We start from the raw sequence: 16617 nt of genomic DNA, 5'->3' as shown, positions 1-16617 counted from the left end.
TATACTTTATCTGTCATAGAAAAAATTTTTCTAACTCAGTGTGCCAATAAGTCCTAGAGGCAATGCAATTCCAATAGCAATGAGCATTTTCCTCTGCCCAGATCTTGGTTGCAAATACTATTCTCTCATTAAAGGAATTCAACCTTCTTGGAGAAACTACTGATTTTAGAGCTGGAACAGGAAAAATACAAGATGAGCCTGGAACACCTTCTAGGGCCAAAAATCAAGGAAGTGGTCAAAAAAACAAAAGGATGGGGAATGCCAAAGGGGCACAAGTGCCCATTGAAATAGCTTCAAATAGTCAATGTTGGAATAATTTGAACCATGATCTCTTCTAGGAAGCCAGTCAAATTCACCACACGTTATGCCTCTACTCTATCCTTTCCTTCAGCACGAGCAATGGACATGACATCTAGGATGGCCATTTGAGGATTTCATTTTAGGAAGAAATAAAATTATAGTGTTCTAAGGGGTCACAACTCTATTTGTTGGAAAGAGACTGTATTACATAAACTGCAGAGACAAAGGTCACAGGTAGGTGGAAATTAATTTTATAACCTAGTGGTGAGCTCGCTTTCGCTGAGTGACTTCAAAACTACTTGTAATTTTTGCATCTGATAATTTGCACTTAATTTTCCCTATCTGAGAATAACATTGATCACCTGGTGAACTAGATGAAGCTCTAACATAACCTCATCTGTTAATATTTCCAAACCTTAGCTGAGTGGATCCTCCATATTTTCTGCTTCTACAAGACCTAAAATAGTTGGTGTGTTATAATTATTGATGTTTTCAACTAATACCTGGAATCTTTGAGAGAAAGATTTGTGACATATTCACCTTTATAAGCCAACTCAATATGTGGAACATAGAAGTCTATTGATGAATGCTGAAAAAAATCAAATTACAGTTTTTTCTTCATGAACATATGGCTGCCATGGATCCAGATCAAAGATTTCATTACATTTCCTGTACATTCATCAGTGGATCATAGTCAAATGAGCTAGTTAGCCTCAGAGCAGGACCTGAATTGAGCTTCAGAATTACTGGTAATTTGATGTAGAAAATTCCCCTTAAATAAACTGTCAATTGGCTGTCAGTGTTTATATCATTTTGTAACTTACAGTTTTTTTGCTCTAGATAATATTCCACATTAAATAAAATCATTTGCGCACTGCTAAAAACCAGATCCGCAATGCTCAGACAAGACAACCAAGAAAGCGTTTTCGACGAAAGAAGAATGCATGGCTTCTTTGTATAAATGTACATCTTTAGAGTTTCAGGAAACCATCGTTCTACTTATCTTCATAATAACCTCACAAATAGAGCATATTCTAAATTTCAATTATCTTTTTAAATGTTGAAAGTGATTTTAAATAATATCTCATACTTTACAAGTGTCGAAATTGAGATCGAGAACAACTGAAATCTGCCTCAAGCCATATATTAAATAGATTTCGCTGAGATTAAGAACAAAGGTGACTGACTTTAATTTTGTTTTCATCCCAAATATGTAGCATTACTTATATTTCTTTAATACAATAACTTTAACTATGCATAAAATAAATAATCCCTGAGTACTTACAACTAAATAAAAATATTACTAATAAAATATATATTGAGCAAGTGCCACATTATAGAGAGTGCACATGCATTCATATATATATGCAATTTAAACAATAGCTACCATCAGCTGCTCTTTCCTGAGTTACTGATTTTTTTTTTAATTAATGAGAGCTAGAATCTTAATAGAACTTAGGCATTGTATTTAGCACGGGGTCTAATTTCCAATTTCATGATTTTATTTATTGAAAATGAAGAGCATAGGTTAGGGACTTATTTGGTCACTGGTGTTAGGGCGATGTGGATGTGTGATTTGGAGGTTAGGTATCACTTTCATTTTTGGACTTTCAGCTGGCATGACCTCTGAGCATAAGAAGCACAGGGCTATGTGTAGGGATCATCAATAGAAAGCAATTAAGTCATATGGAGCCAAATAGAAGTCTAGAGATCTTGCTAATGTTTTCCTGTGTAAGTACATGCCCTTTGGCTAATTATCATAGTATCCTTGCCTTAGAGCGTAATAATTCCTCCTTTCTCTATAGGAGAGGATCATTATAGCATCTGCTTTGTCTACACGTTTTACTTATGCACAAATTTGTGCTGTTTCAGGTTGAGGTTGCTCAAACAGGAGAAAAGCAAAGCTCCCAGGAGCTGCAGTGTTACACTCCTGCTGATAAGGCAGGAAGTTTCTTGACTATAGCTCAGCTGGGATTTTTGCAGTTTCCACAGCATAGGTTAAGTAACTGAGTGTAGAAAACGGCTATGGAATTTGCTTTGCTTAACACATACATTTGTTGATAAGTGAACTTAAATGTGTGTAAAGCAAACCTAATAGTATGTAAAATGGGCATCATCATTAACATTAGATTTTAAAGAAGATAGCAAAAACATTTAAAGTTATACACTCTAAGAATATCCACTCATATTTTAGTAAATGTTAATTTTTCTTCCATAGAGTACATTGGTATTCATCTTGATATTCATGTGTTATAATGCTAAAATGTGTGTGTATTTATGTAATTTTCATAATATAATTTCAGAACCGGCTTACTGAACTCTCGAGAAAAATAGCACTTTCTCATCACCATCAATTACTATAAATTACATATAAATCATTCAAATATTCTCTTACCTCAACTTCTTAGATCTTAAGACTTCCTGTGAGAAGCTCTGAAAGTAAACTAGCAGCATTTCCGGGTTGTCAAAATTGAGGGAAGGTAGTTAGTCTTTGTATCACAGATTAGATAATCATTAGATACAGGACACCCGAGACCAATTTCAACCTTAATTGAGACAATTGCCTGCAGACAAGAGCAAGTCTCTGAGATAGATGGAACTAGGAAGTACTGGCAGCTAATATGCCCAGCAACTAAGATAGGCACACATCAGCCCAAAGGAAGAGATCTGGGCAGAACAAGACATTATGTACTATATTCTCCACTTTGTCCCACTCACACCCATTTGCTTGTTCTTATCGTTGAATAAAATTCTAGTTGGTCTTGTTACTGCGAAACTTACAAGGAAAGAGTTTATGGGAAAAACCATAGCCCAATATTGCAATTGATTTCAAGGTAATAATTACAATTTATTATTCCCTTATTCCATCATCTATTCTAGATTTCTCTCCCTCTTGGCTAGCACTCACATGGTCTAGGTGGAGTGCTTTGTGACAGGATTAAGGCACATAACCTTGAGGATTCAGTCTCTGGCTATCTTCATGTTCTCATGCCACGGTGAGTGCATTTCTGTGTGAATTCACAGTTAAAATTGGGCATGTGAACCCAAAATATACCCTAGTGGATCACCTGAGCACCCATAACATTCCTCCCTTCCCCTGTTGTGTAGCAGCAGCCCTGCTTTCCCTAGTGATGAGAAACACTTACCCTTCCTGTTATGGTGACTCTGTTAGAGTAGGTAGCTAGGCAGACACGAGCAGGGTGGGAGAGGCCCCAACCAATGTCAGGTGACCATCAGGTGATGGTCAGGCGTTTGTTAAACGGTCCCGCTAAAATAATGATTGGTTGCAGCTGATGCCAAAGAAAGACAGTCTCCCAGAAGATAGAAAACACCTGAAGTTGATGATCGGCAGCTTCTTGATCAGATCTCAAGAGTTGGGTGAGTGGGCTCAAGCATGCGCACTAAGAGACAAAACGGCAGAGTTTAACTGATACATGATCTTCTAGGAACACTCGACTTGTAAGGGAAAATCACCTCAAATAAACATGCGCAAAACTTCAATAAACACACTGCACATGCAGCCCCTCCTACATGCTGAAAGGCCACTGCACATGCGGACAGCCTGCCCCAAGAAAAAATCAAGGGAGAAGAAATGCAAACTTCAGAACAATGCCAATGTATAAAACCCCAAAGCAAAGGTCAGACAGAGCACTTGGATCTTTCAATTTGCCTGTTTGGCCCTCTTCCAAATGTATTTTACTTCCTTTTGTTCCTGCTCTAAAACTTTTAAATAAACATTCACTCATGCTCTAAAACTTGCCTCAGTCTCTCACTCTGTCTTATGTTCCCCAGCCTAATTCACTCCTTCTAAGAGGCAAGAATCGAGTTGCTGCAGACCCGTATGGACTCGCCACTGGTAACATCACTGCATCTCCCAGTAAAACATTTCCCCTTTGGGAAGTAGGACATCTAGAAGTATATTGCTTTAAGCTTGGGGAATGGAAAGTACAATCCTCCCATGGGTCACCAGAAGGATGGTGCATGATTAATCCTATTTATACTTCCACTCCATTGGTTCTCAGACCCATGGAGAGTTAAATGAAAAGCTGAATTCTGTCCTGCCCACAGAACAGAAAAATCAGTACATCAAGGCCATGACATTGCAGTAAAGAAAGAGTTTAATTGACAAGAGGCTGGCCACACCATGCAAGATAGGGAGTTAAGACTCAAATTAATCTCATGGAAGGCTCAAAGGTTAGGGGTTTTTCAAAGACAGTTTTCTGAGCAGGGAGATAGGGTATGAGTGCTGATGATTGGTTACGGATGCAATCTTAGGGGTGGAAAATGGTCCTCCCGCACTGAATCTGTTCTTGGGCGGGATTGACAGGACTGGTTGAATCACAGGTCTCGGTGGGGTCACCCAATTGTCAGAACTGAAAAAGCCTGAAAAGACATCTCAAAAGGCCAATCTTTGTTTTTACAATAGTGATGTTATCTGTAGGAGTAACTGGGGAAGTTGCAGATCTTGGGACCTCCAGAATAATGGCTGGTAATCATTCAACAATGCCTACCTCTTAGTAGAATGCAGGCCCTTCTCATTCTCGTAACCTGGTGGCATTTCATTAGTTTTTCAAGGCTGGTATAGTTTTGGGGAAGGGCTATTATCATTTAAACTATAAACTAAATTTCACTCAAAGTTAGCTTGCCCCACACCCAGGAATGACTAGGGGCAGTTTGGAGGTTAAAAGCAAGATGCAGTTGGTTATATCAGATCTCTTGCACTGTCATAATTTTCTTAGTGTTACAAATTTTGCAAAGGTGGTTCCATCCTCATCAGTGTCAGATATTTAATAAAGATGAATAAAGCTCTTAAGACTCAGAGCTTAAGATAACTCTGCAAAGATGCAAAGAAATAGGCCCTTTTCTCAATTGAGAAAATTAGACCCAAATTGAGAAAAGGGGCTATTCCTTTGCATGTGTGCGTGAAAAAGTTATTGTTCACCATCATCTCCAAATGCTGATAGGTGGGTATTAAACTCTTCGGATATTTCAGTAGAGCATCACAGCACCCCATAGCAGTAATATCTAATTGTGAGTTTTAGTTTGCATTTCCAAATTGACATGAATTTCAGCGCCTTATCAAAAATTTCATTGTATTTCTAAGATTCTCTACATGCTTACTTATTGTTTGTATTTTTGTTAGTTATTTTATTGATACATGAATGATTAAATTAGGATTATGAATTTGTATTTTTATTCCTTAATTTTGTTGAATTTTGCTTTGTATAATTTTAAACTATGTTTTGAGAGCAAACAGCCTCAGAGTTGTTAACGTTCTTGTTGAATTGATGCCTTTTAAATATATTAATGTCATATAACTATACTTATCGTAGAGCTGTAGTGCATATGCAGAGGGAAATGAAGCTAGACAGATTTTATATTAATTTGAACAGGGAGCCATAATTTTGGAATTGTAAATGTAAATTTTATATCTAGGTCAAGCAATTCAAATACTAAGTAGGACAGTAAAAAAAAAAAAAAGTTAATAGGGCAAAATGCAATTTCAACAGTTAAATTTCAGTGATTTAAAAAAAATCCCCCTCACTCCCCTCCAAAGTAGAACTACTCTGTTTTGCTTCCTGCCAGCAGCTAAGCTTCTTAAATTGATACCAGATTTTTTTTCTTTTTTTTTGAAAATGCAGAAAGGAGAAGAAAAATTTTCCGGAAGAATAAGTAAATAGAAAACAATTCTACGCCTTAATTTAGAAATCATTTAAACACTTTTATCTGTGTTTTTGCAATGTGTACATACTAGTTCAAAGTAGGTAATTGTGTATTCTGTGAGTAATCAGTGAGAGAAAATATAGGATAGAAATGTTTGTTCAGTGCTCAAATTAAAATGATGGAGATGGAACTGTGGTTTTCATCAGTGTTCATTTGAATTACCGTCTCCTTAAAAAATCATTACCACACTATAAACTTCAAATGTTCCATCTTTCTCCTATTAGAGACATTGTAAAATATTTTCTCTACTTTCAATATTTTTTTGTGGTTAGATTCCACATATAAAAACCAGGTTTAACAAGGAGAAAGAAACCATTGGCATTAATTAAGTTAGAATTCCAAATAGTTGGTTGTATATAATGTGTTTCATGGAAATTAATATCAAATTAATATATCCACCACATTTTTTAATTTTGATACAATGATACATCAAGTTTACTGTTTACTGTTTTCTTGTTAAAAGAGTAATAGAAGAAAATTATAAAATACTAAATAATTAGCTCTGCCTGAAAGTCAGTCTGTAACATTTGCAGGATTTCTGAAATGCATTGTGGTAGAGACCTGGAAGTACACAGCTCAGTTATCTCTCGCAGAAAAAAAGCTGCTGTGTGGAGTGGAATCAGCTGACAGCCCCAGCTCCTGTGCCTTCATAGGTAAAATTTACATCAAAAAGGTAAACTGAGGCACAATAAAAATTTTAGAACAGTTTATTTGAACAAGTAGCAATTCATGAATTGAGCAGCTTTAAGCTGGAAGTGGTTTAGGATCTCTGCCAAGGTAAGGCAAGTGGAAAGCTTTTGTAGGAAAAAAAATGCAAAAAAACAATTAAAAAAAATTAAAAAAGTATTTATACAGTTTCTTTATTTGGTCTACTCTGCTAGAAAGTTCCTAGTTATATATATTAGTGTCTCATAAACTATTTTCTTAGTTTGTTTTCCCTTGCTTATACAGAATACTTGAGACTGAGTAATTTATTAAGAAAATAAATTTATTTCTTACAGTTATGGAAATGGAGAAGTCCAAGGTCAATGGTCCATGTCTTGCCAGAGGCTTCTTGCTCTGGTGGGATGGGGACTTTCTGCAGAGACCCAAGGCAGCTCAGGGCATCACATGGTGAGGAGGCTGACTGTGATAGCTCAGATCTCTCTTCCTGACTTCTTAAAAAGCCACTAGTCTCCCTCCCATGATAACCCATTAATTCATTAACCCATTGATATATTAATCCATTAAAGAATAATCAACGAATCAGGGCAGAGTTCTAATGACCTAATCACCTCTTAAAGGCCCATCTCTCAATACTGCCACAATGGAGATTAAGTTTCAACATGAGTTCCAGAGGGGACAAACACCCAAATCATAGCACCGCTCAAACAGACAAGAGGCCTGTAAAGTGGGTAATGGTGCACCTCATGTATCTCCACTAATTCATAAGCATAAAGTTTCTAATAATTCCATAGTGGAATGAACTTCAATAAGACCTACAGACAACTCAGAATGTTTAAGAAATTTGTATTACTGGGAACACAATTACTTGGACTACAAAGGAAGAAACAGCACAACATAAAAAATACTTTGGACCTCCAAACTACTACTTGCAGGAAGTAAGCTGAGAAAATTATTGGGCTGCAAACATAGGCTACATTTTATATTAAAGGAAGGTGAATTTAAAGGCTAGAACCCAAAGCCCAGAGAGTAGAGTCAAGATTAAAGGAGAACATCCCCAGACAAGAGTGGGTACTAATTAAGAGACTGCCAACAGGTGCCCAGCTGGGTTTCAGAATTGCTAACAGACAGTCACTGCTTTGTACCTCTTTTCCCCCTTTTAGAATGCTAGGGTCCAAGGTGGTTTCTTTATACTGATGGCATTATTGGATGTTGAGATCACCAGCAGTAGATACCTTGACAGGACTTCCATGACATTCGAGGAATCCCAAATATAGTACCTAAGAAGCCTCATCTCTCCCTAAATCTGAAATACATGACAGGATCCTGAAGCTTAAACCTAAGATTAATGATGTAATAGGCAACACATTATTATCTATTACATTATACTAATGATGTAATAGATAATACTTTTGAGGATCTTGGAGGGTCTGAGTCTATTAAGCCTGTGGATAAATGTAAATAATTTGTGGTCAGAAAGCAAACTGTGATTGTTTAAAAATAATTGGTAAATATACTGATGTTTTTTCTTGCAAGATGGGGTTTATCTCCACTTGAAAATGAGCTGGCCTAGTGACTCACTTTACCCAAGGGCAGGTAGCAGAACTGACACGGTGTGACTTGCAAGTCTATGGTGGAAAGGGTGAAACAGTTGCCATTTGGCTTTTTCTATTGAGAGCGTTTTCCTTTTCTTTTTATTTTCAAGTGGCCATATATTATTCATCTAATTATCCTTATTTTATACCACAATAAAAACTTCAATAAATTCTAACAGTTCAAAATAGCAGATACCACATTCTCTGAGATTCAATGAATTAAAACCAAAAATGTATATTTTGAAAATATACATACATTGCTTACAATTAATTGATATAATATGAATGTGGTAAAGGTGATGTTAGATATGAATCCTTATCTAAGTATGAAGACTAATGTGCCTGCTACTTTGTAGGCAAATAGTCAATACAGATTTGCTGAATAAATCAATGCATGCATGCTTGATGGAGACATGAAGGCATCTGAGGTGGTATAAGCTTAAATAAATAAGAAATGAGCTGGGAATGCCTATACCATTACCATGCCAAACTAAAAAGAAGTTCATATTCTGAAATGAAACATTTTTAAAGAGTTTTCTTTTTTTAACCATACTAATTAACAAATCAAAGCATAGGTATAGAATCAGAATGTGCTACTAACTGACCTAATATTAATATTTATTTGACCTACCAATTTTAACTTAATGAAATTTGTAAGAGTGTGCACCATTTTGGGTCTAATACAACCAAGTATGAATAAATAAATGTTATTTAGCCCAAAGCCCTACACAAATGAAAGATTAAAAAAAAATGCTTTGGACCCCCAAACTGCTATGGTCAGAAAGTAAAGTGCCACAAATCTATCTTTTTACATATTCTTCCTGCCCCACTTTCTCACAAAACGGATAATATGTCCTAATTCAGAAGAGCCAGCACATTTACATGTTGTCTGAGTATCTTTCATAAGTCTTCGTATTCATATCTGGAGATAAAGTATTTCAAATAAAGTGTATGTAATATCTCCACACAAAAAGAATATATAATCTAATTGCTTTGCTCACAGGTTTCCTATTTAAAGAAAGAGTCTATTTAAACAAAACATGAACCTCTTTCCCTCTTTTAGATTACATAAAAATAAAATACCACGGGCAAAACTGTATACATGTTCATTTTATCTGTTAATGTTCTCAAATAGAAACTGTTTTCTCCAGTTTTGATTGTTTCCCCGTCTGTAGAGACATAATACTTGAAGGAAATGAAAGAAATGAAGAGATTTCTAGCACAAAATACACAGCATGAGTCCATTCAACTGACCACAGGATGCTGCTACATCGCTGCTGGATTGAAACTTCAAACCCATTAAACAGAGTGGAAGCATTAGAACTTCTGAAGTCAAAAGTTCAGCAGGGAGTGTTTCAGGATGCTTCCTACCTCTAATTTTCTCTAATAACACAGAGGCCGTTGTCATCTCGTAGGGCACAGTGGTCAATAACTGCCGAGATTCTCTGCCTGTAGTCAGTCAGATAAGAACCTATTTGCTCCATTAATTGGTGAAGCAGCAGCGGCTCTTAGAGGGGATGGAAAAAGAAAGAAATATTGCTTTGAAATATAAAGTTACATGTTTTTATTTTGGAGTCAGAAGAGATTTGTTAGGGAGTTTTGTATGATAGTGTCACCTTTCAACCCCTGCTTTTCCCTGCTGATTGTAGATAGCTCTAAGGTGGGACAAAATAAATTAATCACATTTACGAGACTGACGCTTTCTTCTCTTGCCACGTAGGATAACTGAAGTAACGAGGGAATGCTTTCTTTCCAGTTTTCCAGCTGTGTTTCTAGCAAGCAACCTTCCACATGCAATCATATTCGAAGACATTAGAATGATCACATTTTCTGAATAATCATTACAGAGGCAATGTTTTTAAAAAATATTTTTTCTATCTCTATCCTCAATTTCAATGTCTATATATTATTAATTTATGTGTATGTATATATGTTTCTGTGTGTATATATGTGCGTGTGTGTTCATCTGCCCAATGAAAACGCTAATTTTTAATTTCTGGTAAGGCCTCTGCATAGTCCTTAAGTATCTGATCATTGAATTACTTAAGCAGATTAATATTGCCGCTTTTATTTGGTACTAGATTTAGAGATAGACAGTGTATAGAGATATATACTTTTTGGGGAACACTCAATCCAAAGTCAAACAATACCTCCTTGTTCTGATTTGGATAAAAAATATTCACCTGTGAAAATAAGTTCAAAGGGAATATATATACACACACACACACACACACACACACACACACATATATAATTATTGTTGTTAGTTTTTTTCTAATTATATTCTTGTTTGCTTTTTTTGTCATGGCAAAATACATATAATCGGAAATTTACCATATTATTTATTTCTAACTAAATCCCTAATTGTTACAGTAAGGCCCTCAGAAACAGAAGGTGTGATCTTTGGAAAAGCATCTTTTCTTTGCACAGTGAAAGTATTTACCAATGAAACCAAATTAATCTTATGGAATTGTATGCAAATTTTAAAAGCAAAGTGTTGGAGGGTAGTAAAATAATACGTGTTCTTGAATGTTAAATTTAAGTTAAAAATTAAGTTTTTCTCTATTTACATATATAGATAAGATACCAAATATAACTAAAGGCATTAATAAAAAATTGATTCTCATCTACTCCTCCCTCATAACCTTCAAACATTTGCCAGAGGCAAATTAAACTCTTTTTCTTTTTTTCTTTTCTTTTTTTTGTTTTGAGACAGAGTCTTGCTCTGTCGCCCAGGCTGGAGTGCAGTGGCCTGATCTCGGCTCACTGCAAGCTCCGCCTCCCAGGTTCATGCCATTCTTCTGCCTCAGCCTCCCGAGTAGCTGGGACTACAGGTGCCCGCCACCATGACAGGCTAATTTTTTTTTTTTTTTGGTATTTTTAGTAGAGATGGGGTTTCACCGTGTTAGCCAGGATGGTCTCGATCTCCTGACTTTGTGATCTGCCCGCCTCGGCCTCCCAAAGTGCTGGGATTACAGGCATGAGCCACTGCACCCAGCCAAACTCTTCTTTATTTATAAGTATATAAACTTGCAAAACCATTTATTGTTTTATAAATTTTAGATTATTTTCTAAGGAACATCTCCAATGAAGGTTGAAAATTTACCTCTGAAATCCAAAATCTCTACTTCCTCCCTATCACCTCCCCAAAAAACATTTTATTAAATAGTCAGACTTCACATTATTTAGGTTGAGTAGTCACTATGACCTGAGAGCCTTCGTGAGTAATGTTTTGTTTTTCCTGAAGTTAATAGTTATTAGGTTTACATTTTTTCCTAGTTTTGTATTCAATTATTACTCATTTTCCCAAATGCACCAACATTTAATCATAAGGTAGTAAAAAATATTTTCATATTCACATACATTAGTTGTATGATTCTCCAATGAGAATACACTATGGAACCTTTCAATTTCCCTGTCCTGCAGATTGTTTCCCCTCTTATCCTTATGAGCAAAAGTTGTCCTGGGGTTTCGTTTTCCTGCTTTTCATTGACCTATTATCTGTTTTATTGATCACTTATTTATCTTTCTTGAATACATGTGAATATATTATCTGCAATAACTTCCTAACCAAGGGTGTTTGCAAGGCAGATTTTGCATGCTAATTCAACAATATTTTCTTTCTCCTCTTACACTTATTATATAGTAGTCCGTGCTGTATTTGAGATGAATACGTTCCAAAACCCCCAGTGGATTCCTAAAATCACAAATTGATTTTCATCAGTGGGAACATGCTTCTGTTCATGTCTTCCATCCACAAATTTAATGTCTTTTCCATCTTAACTAAGCACTTATCATACACCATGGCCATAATTTTTGAAGTTTGAGGTATGACAGAAAAACTGACATGAATTTATTTTTCTCTTCTTCACAAATTCATGGATAGAAGTTTCATTCTTATTGTAGTTCTTGGCCAACTCAGCATATATTTTTTTTCTTTCTTAAGTAGAGAACTTTCCCCTTTTCAATTAAAGTAAGCACTTTGTGGCTTCTCTTTGGCATATCTGAACTGCCAGCATCACTACTCTTGCTCCTTTAAGCCATTAAGTAAAATAAGGGTTACCTGAAATCCAGCACTGGATATTGTGACAATCTGAGAACCAACGTGGTCACTCAATGACTAACAGGGTTAATATGCTGGACAAAGGGATGATTCATATCCTGGGTGAAATGAAGCAAAATAATGTGGGATTTATCACGCTATTCAAAACAACAGGCAATTTAAAATGTACAAATTGTTTATTTCTGGAATTTTTCACTTAATATTTTCAGAGCACAGTTGACCAAGGGTAACTGAAACTGCAGAAAGGGAAACTGTGGATAAAGGCTACTACTCTGTATATTTAGCATAGATTACTAACATAAAAATATTTTTCACCCAAGAATTTTAGCACATTTGAGTTATCTTCTAGCTTGTGATGTTAAGAAATTTTACCATATTTTGATTTTTGGTGTTTTGTATGTGGCTCAGAAAATATTGAGATCTAAATACGTTCCTTCTCTCCATATTTCTGGCCGCTGTGTCTTCTTTGATTACCCTTGTTTCTAATTGTTTGTTTCCCTAAACTCATTACATTTACTAAAGTTTTATTGACTTCTTTGTTCCTTGATAACAGCTCACTACTTTTATTTACATCAAGAAAAAATAAATGTCCTGAGTGAAAATCCAACTCAGATGCTCTCTCCTGTGTCTTTTCTGTACATGATCTTGCCCTCTAATGTTCTGACTATCTTAACATATCTCTAAACCTTCAAATAGATATACATATTTTTAAAAATGTATTTATACTTTCTAGATCTTTTTTGTCAGAAATTAGTTTGTCAAAAGCTGTACCAGCAAACCTTTTGGCACTGATTAATGTTGGAATGAGGCAACAAGAACAAATTCATGCACTCTGATCCAGGTTAAGATTATTCCTCTTCCAGAATTCATTTATTTAATAATTGTTTTTAAAAAATGCCCCAAGTAGCACCAGAGAGTTTCAGTTATATCTTACAAATCTTTTCCTTTCATCTTATTTACTTAGTTTTTCTAAATATTTACAGTACAAAAAAATGCACATTGATTTTTTTTTAACCGTGTTAAGCTGTGTTTTTGTATTTATAAACCCAGAAAATGTACTATTTAGATGATGTATAGAGATTAGTCATTGAGACTCTTTGGCTAAATTTACCTAAGTTGTGACGGAAGACACATGACACAAAATTGAAATGCATTTTTCCTGGTCACATTAATCAGGGTATAAAGGACAATATCATTTTAAAGACATAAAATGGCAGATAATTCAGTCATCCCTTCATTTAGAAATATTTTAATAATTTGCCTCTGAAATATTTCAGACTATATTAAGTATATTATCACATATATTAAATATATTTTATGTGATTCTGTCGCTGTTTATATAGACTGAATAAAATGACAACCACACAGGAGTGAAAAACATATTGTAAGTAATTATTTTTTTATTTATGGATAAAATACTTTTTAATAATTCAACTTTGTTGATAATGCTTGATACCATTAGCATCCAATTTTATATCAAAATTTTATAATTTTACAACATTTCAAATATTATACTATTGACATTTCAAATGGTCTATATATATCTATATGTGTGTATATATATTTCAATTCACAATGTCAACAAATGTACATTTATAATAGAGCGAGCAAATGGAAGTCTTTAAATGGAAATTGGCTCCACTGAATAAATTCCACTTATAGAGTCATTTGGAAGTGTATTTCTATTATAATTTCCCATATGATTCTCACCTCAAGAAGAATAATGAATTGTAATATTAATGTATTAAAAAATAAAATTCTAGTTTTATGTATCTAAACCATAGCTATATTAATCCATTCTCATACTGCTATAAATAAATACCTGAAACTCAGTAATCTATAAAGAAAAGAGACTTAGGTGACTCATGGGGCCACAGTTACAGGAAGCATCAGTGGAGAGGCCTCAGGAAACTTACAATCATGGTGGAAGTTGAAGGGGAAGCTGTCACATCTTCACATGGCCACAGCAGGAGAGCGAGAGAAGGCGGAGATGTTACACATTTTTAAATAATCAGATCTCCTGAAAACTCATTTACTATCATAAGAGCAGCAAGGCAAAGTCCACCCCCATGATCAAATCACCTCTCACCAGGCCCCTCCTCCAACATTGGGGATTACAATTCAACATGAGATTTGGGCAGGAATACACATCCAAATCGTATCAATAGCAATGTAACACACTTTCAAATTTTGTTCAAGTTTCACATAAATAGTTCTCCAGATGTCACCATTTCCAAATCCTGATAACCTGATGATACTTAGTTCCTCACCTTCAAGAGAAACTAACACTGCTACACAGGATCTTCATCAGTCAACATATTAAATATGTGTGTATGTGAGATTTAGAGAAAACATGAATAATGGTATAGAGGTGCATAAAAATTACCAGTGGAGCTTTGTAAAACAGTAATAAAGTTTCATGTTAAACATTTGAACCCATGTGTGTATTTTCATACCTTCTGGAAACCCTCTAAAGTTGTATTAAGGGATAGGAAAAATATGTACAAGGACATATACAGACACAGTGAAGGAAAAACAATGATGGACTAGTGATACTGACCACTATTTCAAGGATGAAAATAAGCAAGCGAAGCACATCACCCCACAAAATCTGGAACCCTGTAAGTTTCATGGCTAGGAAGCCCAAGGAAGCATAAATCTTGATTTTAAAGTTTGGAAGGGAATAAAGTTAATGCTGTATGATGACCAGCTTGGATCCTCATGTTCCTTCTCCATCCTTATGCTGGAGATAAAAGAGTATGTGTCATGAGCAACTGAACCAAAGTGCCCTCCACCTCAGTTTACAGTATAGCAGAGAAAATGGGTGAACTGCATGTTGCTTCATGGAAATCCTCCATCTCATTCTCTATTCCACTGCAATCTGGAATTCTGGCAGTTGAGTTTACATGAACATTTGTGCATTTACACACATTTGGGAATAAACAAATTGGCATTCCCCGCACTCACCTCCCTCACAGAATCAGAATTGCCCATGAAAAAAGACCTATAACGATTGTCATTTGGGAATTTCCTTAATGAAAGCAATTTTCTGCCCAGTCATTTTGCTGAGTCACACCACTCTATAATTCTCAACATTATGCAACACACTCCAATTTCTTTTTAATGAATTTCCTTGAATGTCTGCTGGCAGCAGAGAAACACCCGATGTTAGAGTAAAGATTAACACATGAAAGAGACCAAAGTAAATGAAACAGAAATTTGGCATAAACATAGACAATTCAGGAAGCCAACAAAACAAACAATCCAAAAACAGCTTTAACAATTTTATCAGTATACCAGAGATATGAGAGAAGGTGCATATATAAAACAAGAGCATACGCCTATTTTTGTTATTTTTTAAGGCAATGCTAGAATGCCATTTGGATAATGGAAAAAAAAAATGATTAAAATCAGGGTCAAAAGGAAGTCTGGAAAATTTCTTTCTCCTAGAAAGTATAGCAAAATGTCAAAAAAGGGAGAAGGGTATACAAAAGAAAAGTAGATAATTTATTCAGAAAGTTTCCAAAATAGAGAAGAGAAAATTCAGAGTAATATGTCATTCAGATAAATCAATTAAAAATAGTTTTCTCAGGTGAAGACATGATTTTCAGAACAAACTGATACACTGAATTTCCAGTATTGAAAGAAAATAGACATAAGATATGTAATGGGGCACTGCCCAGGTAAGCAATCTCTTCAAGACTGAATTGGACATTTCTCCCAGTGGTTATGTGCCTTGACAGCTCACAGCTTGTAGAATTCCAAAATCTGGCACTCACCCTTGGCCAAAGGGGGCCACCTTACTGAAATGTCCACTACCTCCACCCCACCCTGCTTCCTGGAGATGGATCTCACTTAATGCTGGTCAATATAGAAGTTATAAAGAATTTTTCCTCTTGTCACAATTGGAAAACACTGTGCAGGTCTAATTGCCTTGAAGGTAATATTTTTCCATTTTTTTCTCTTCGTTTTGCTCCCCACAATATGTTAATCCAGAAAGCATTCCTCAATATACTTTATGCAAACAAATTCTGCTGTTACAGTCTGCTTTCTAGAGCACTTGCCTTGCAACTAACATAGTCTAATTTTAGCAACAAATGGTAGAGATCCTGATATTTTGATTGACAAATGCATGCCTTCAATAATAAGAATAAGAGCAAGAACACTAGGAACTAGAAAACAATTTAAAGTGACCCTAGAGTTCCTTGTGAACTTGACTTTCAAAATCAAGATGTATACCCAGTTTATATATGAATTCGATGAGAAAGTAAA

This window comes from Macaca mulatta, chromosome 17 (genome assembly GCF_049350105.2).
Source record: "Macaca mulatta isolate MMU2019108-1 chromosome 17, T2T-MMU8v2.0, whole genome shotgun sequence".
Classification (NCBI taxonomy): Eukaryota; Metazoa; Chordata; class Mammalia; order Primates; family Cercopithecidae; genus Macaca; species Macaca mulatta.
Note: the sequence above shows the minus strand (reverse complement) of the source record.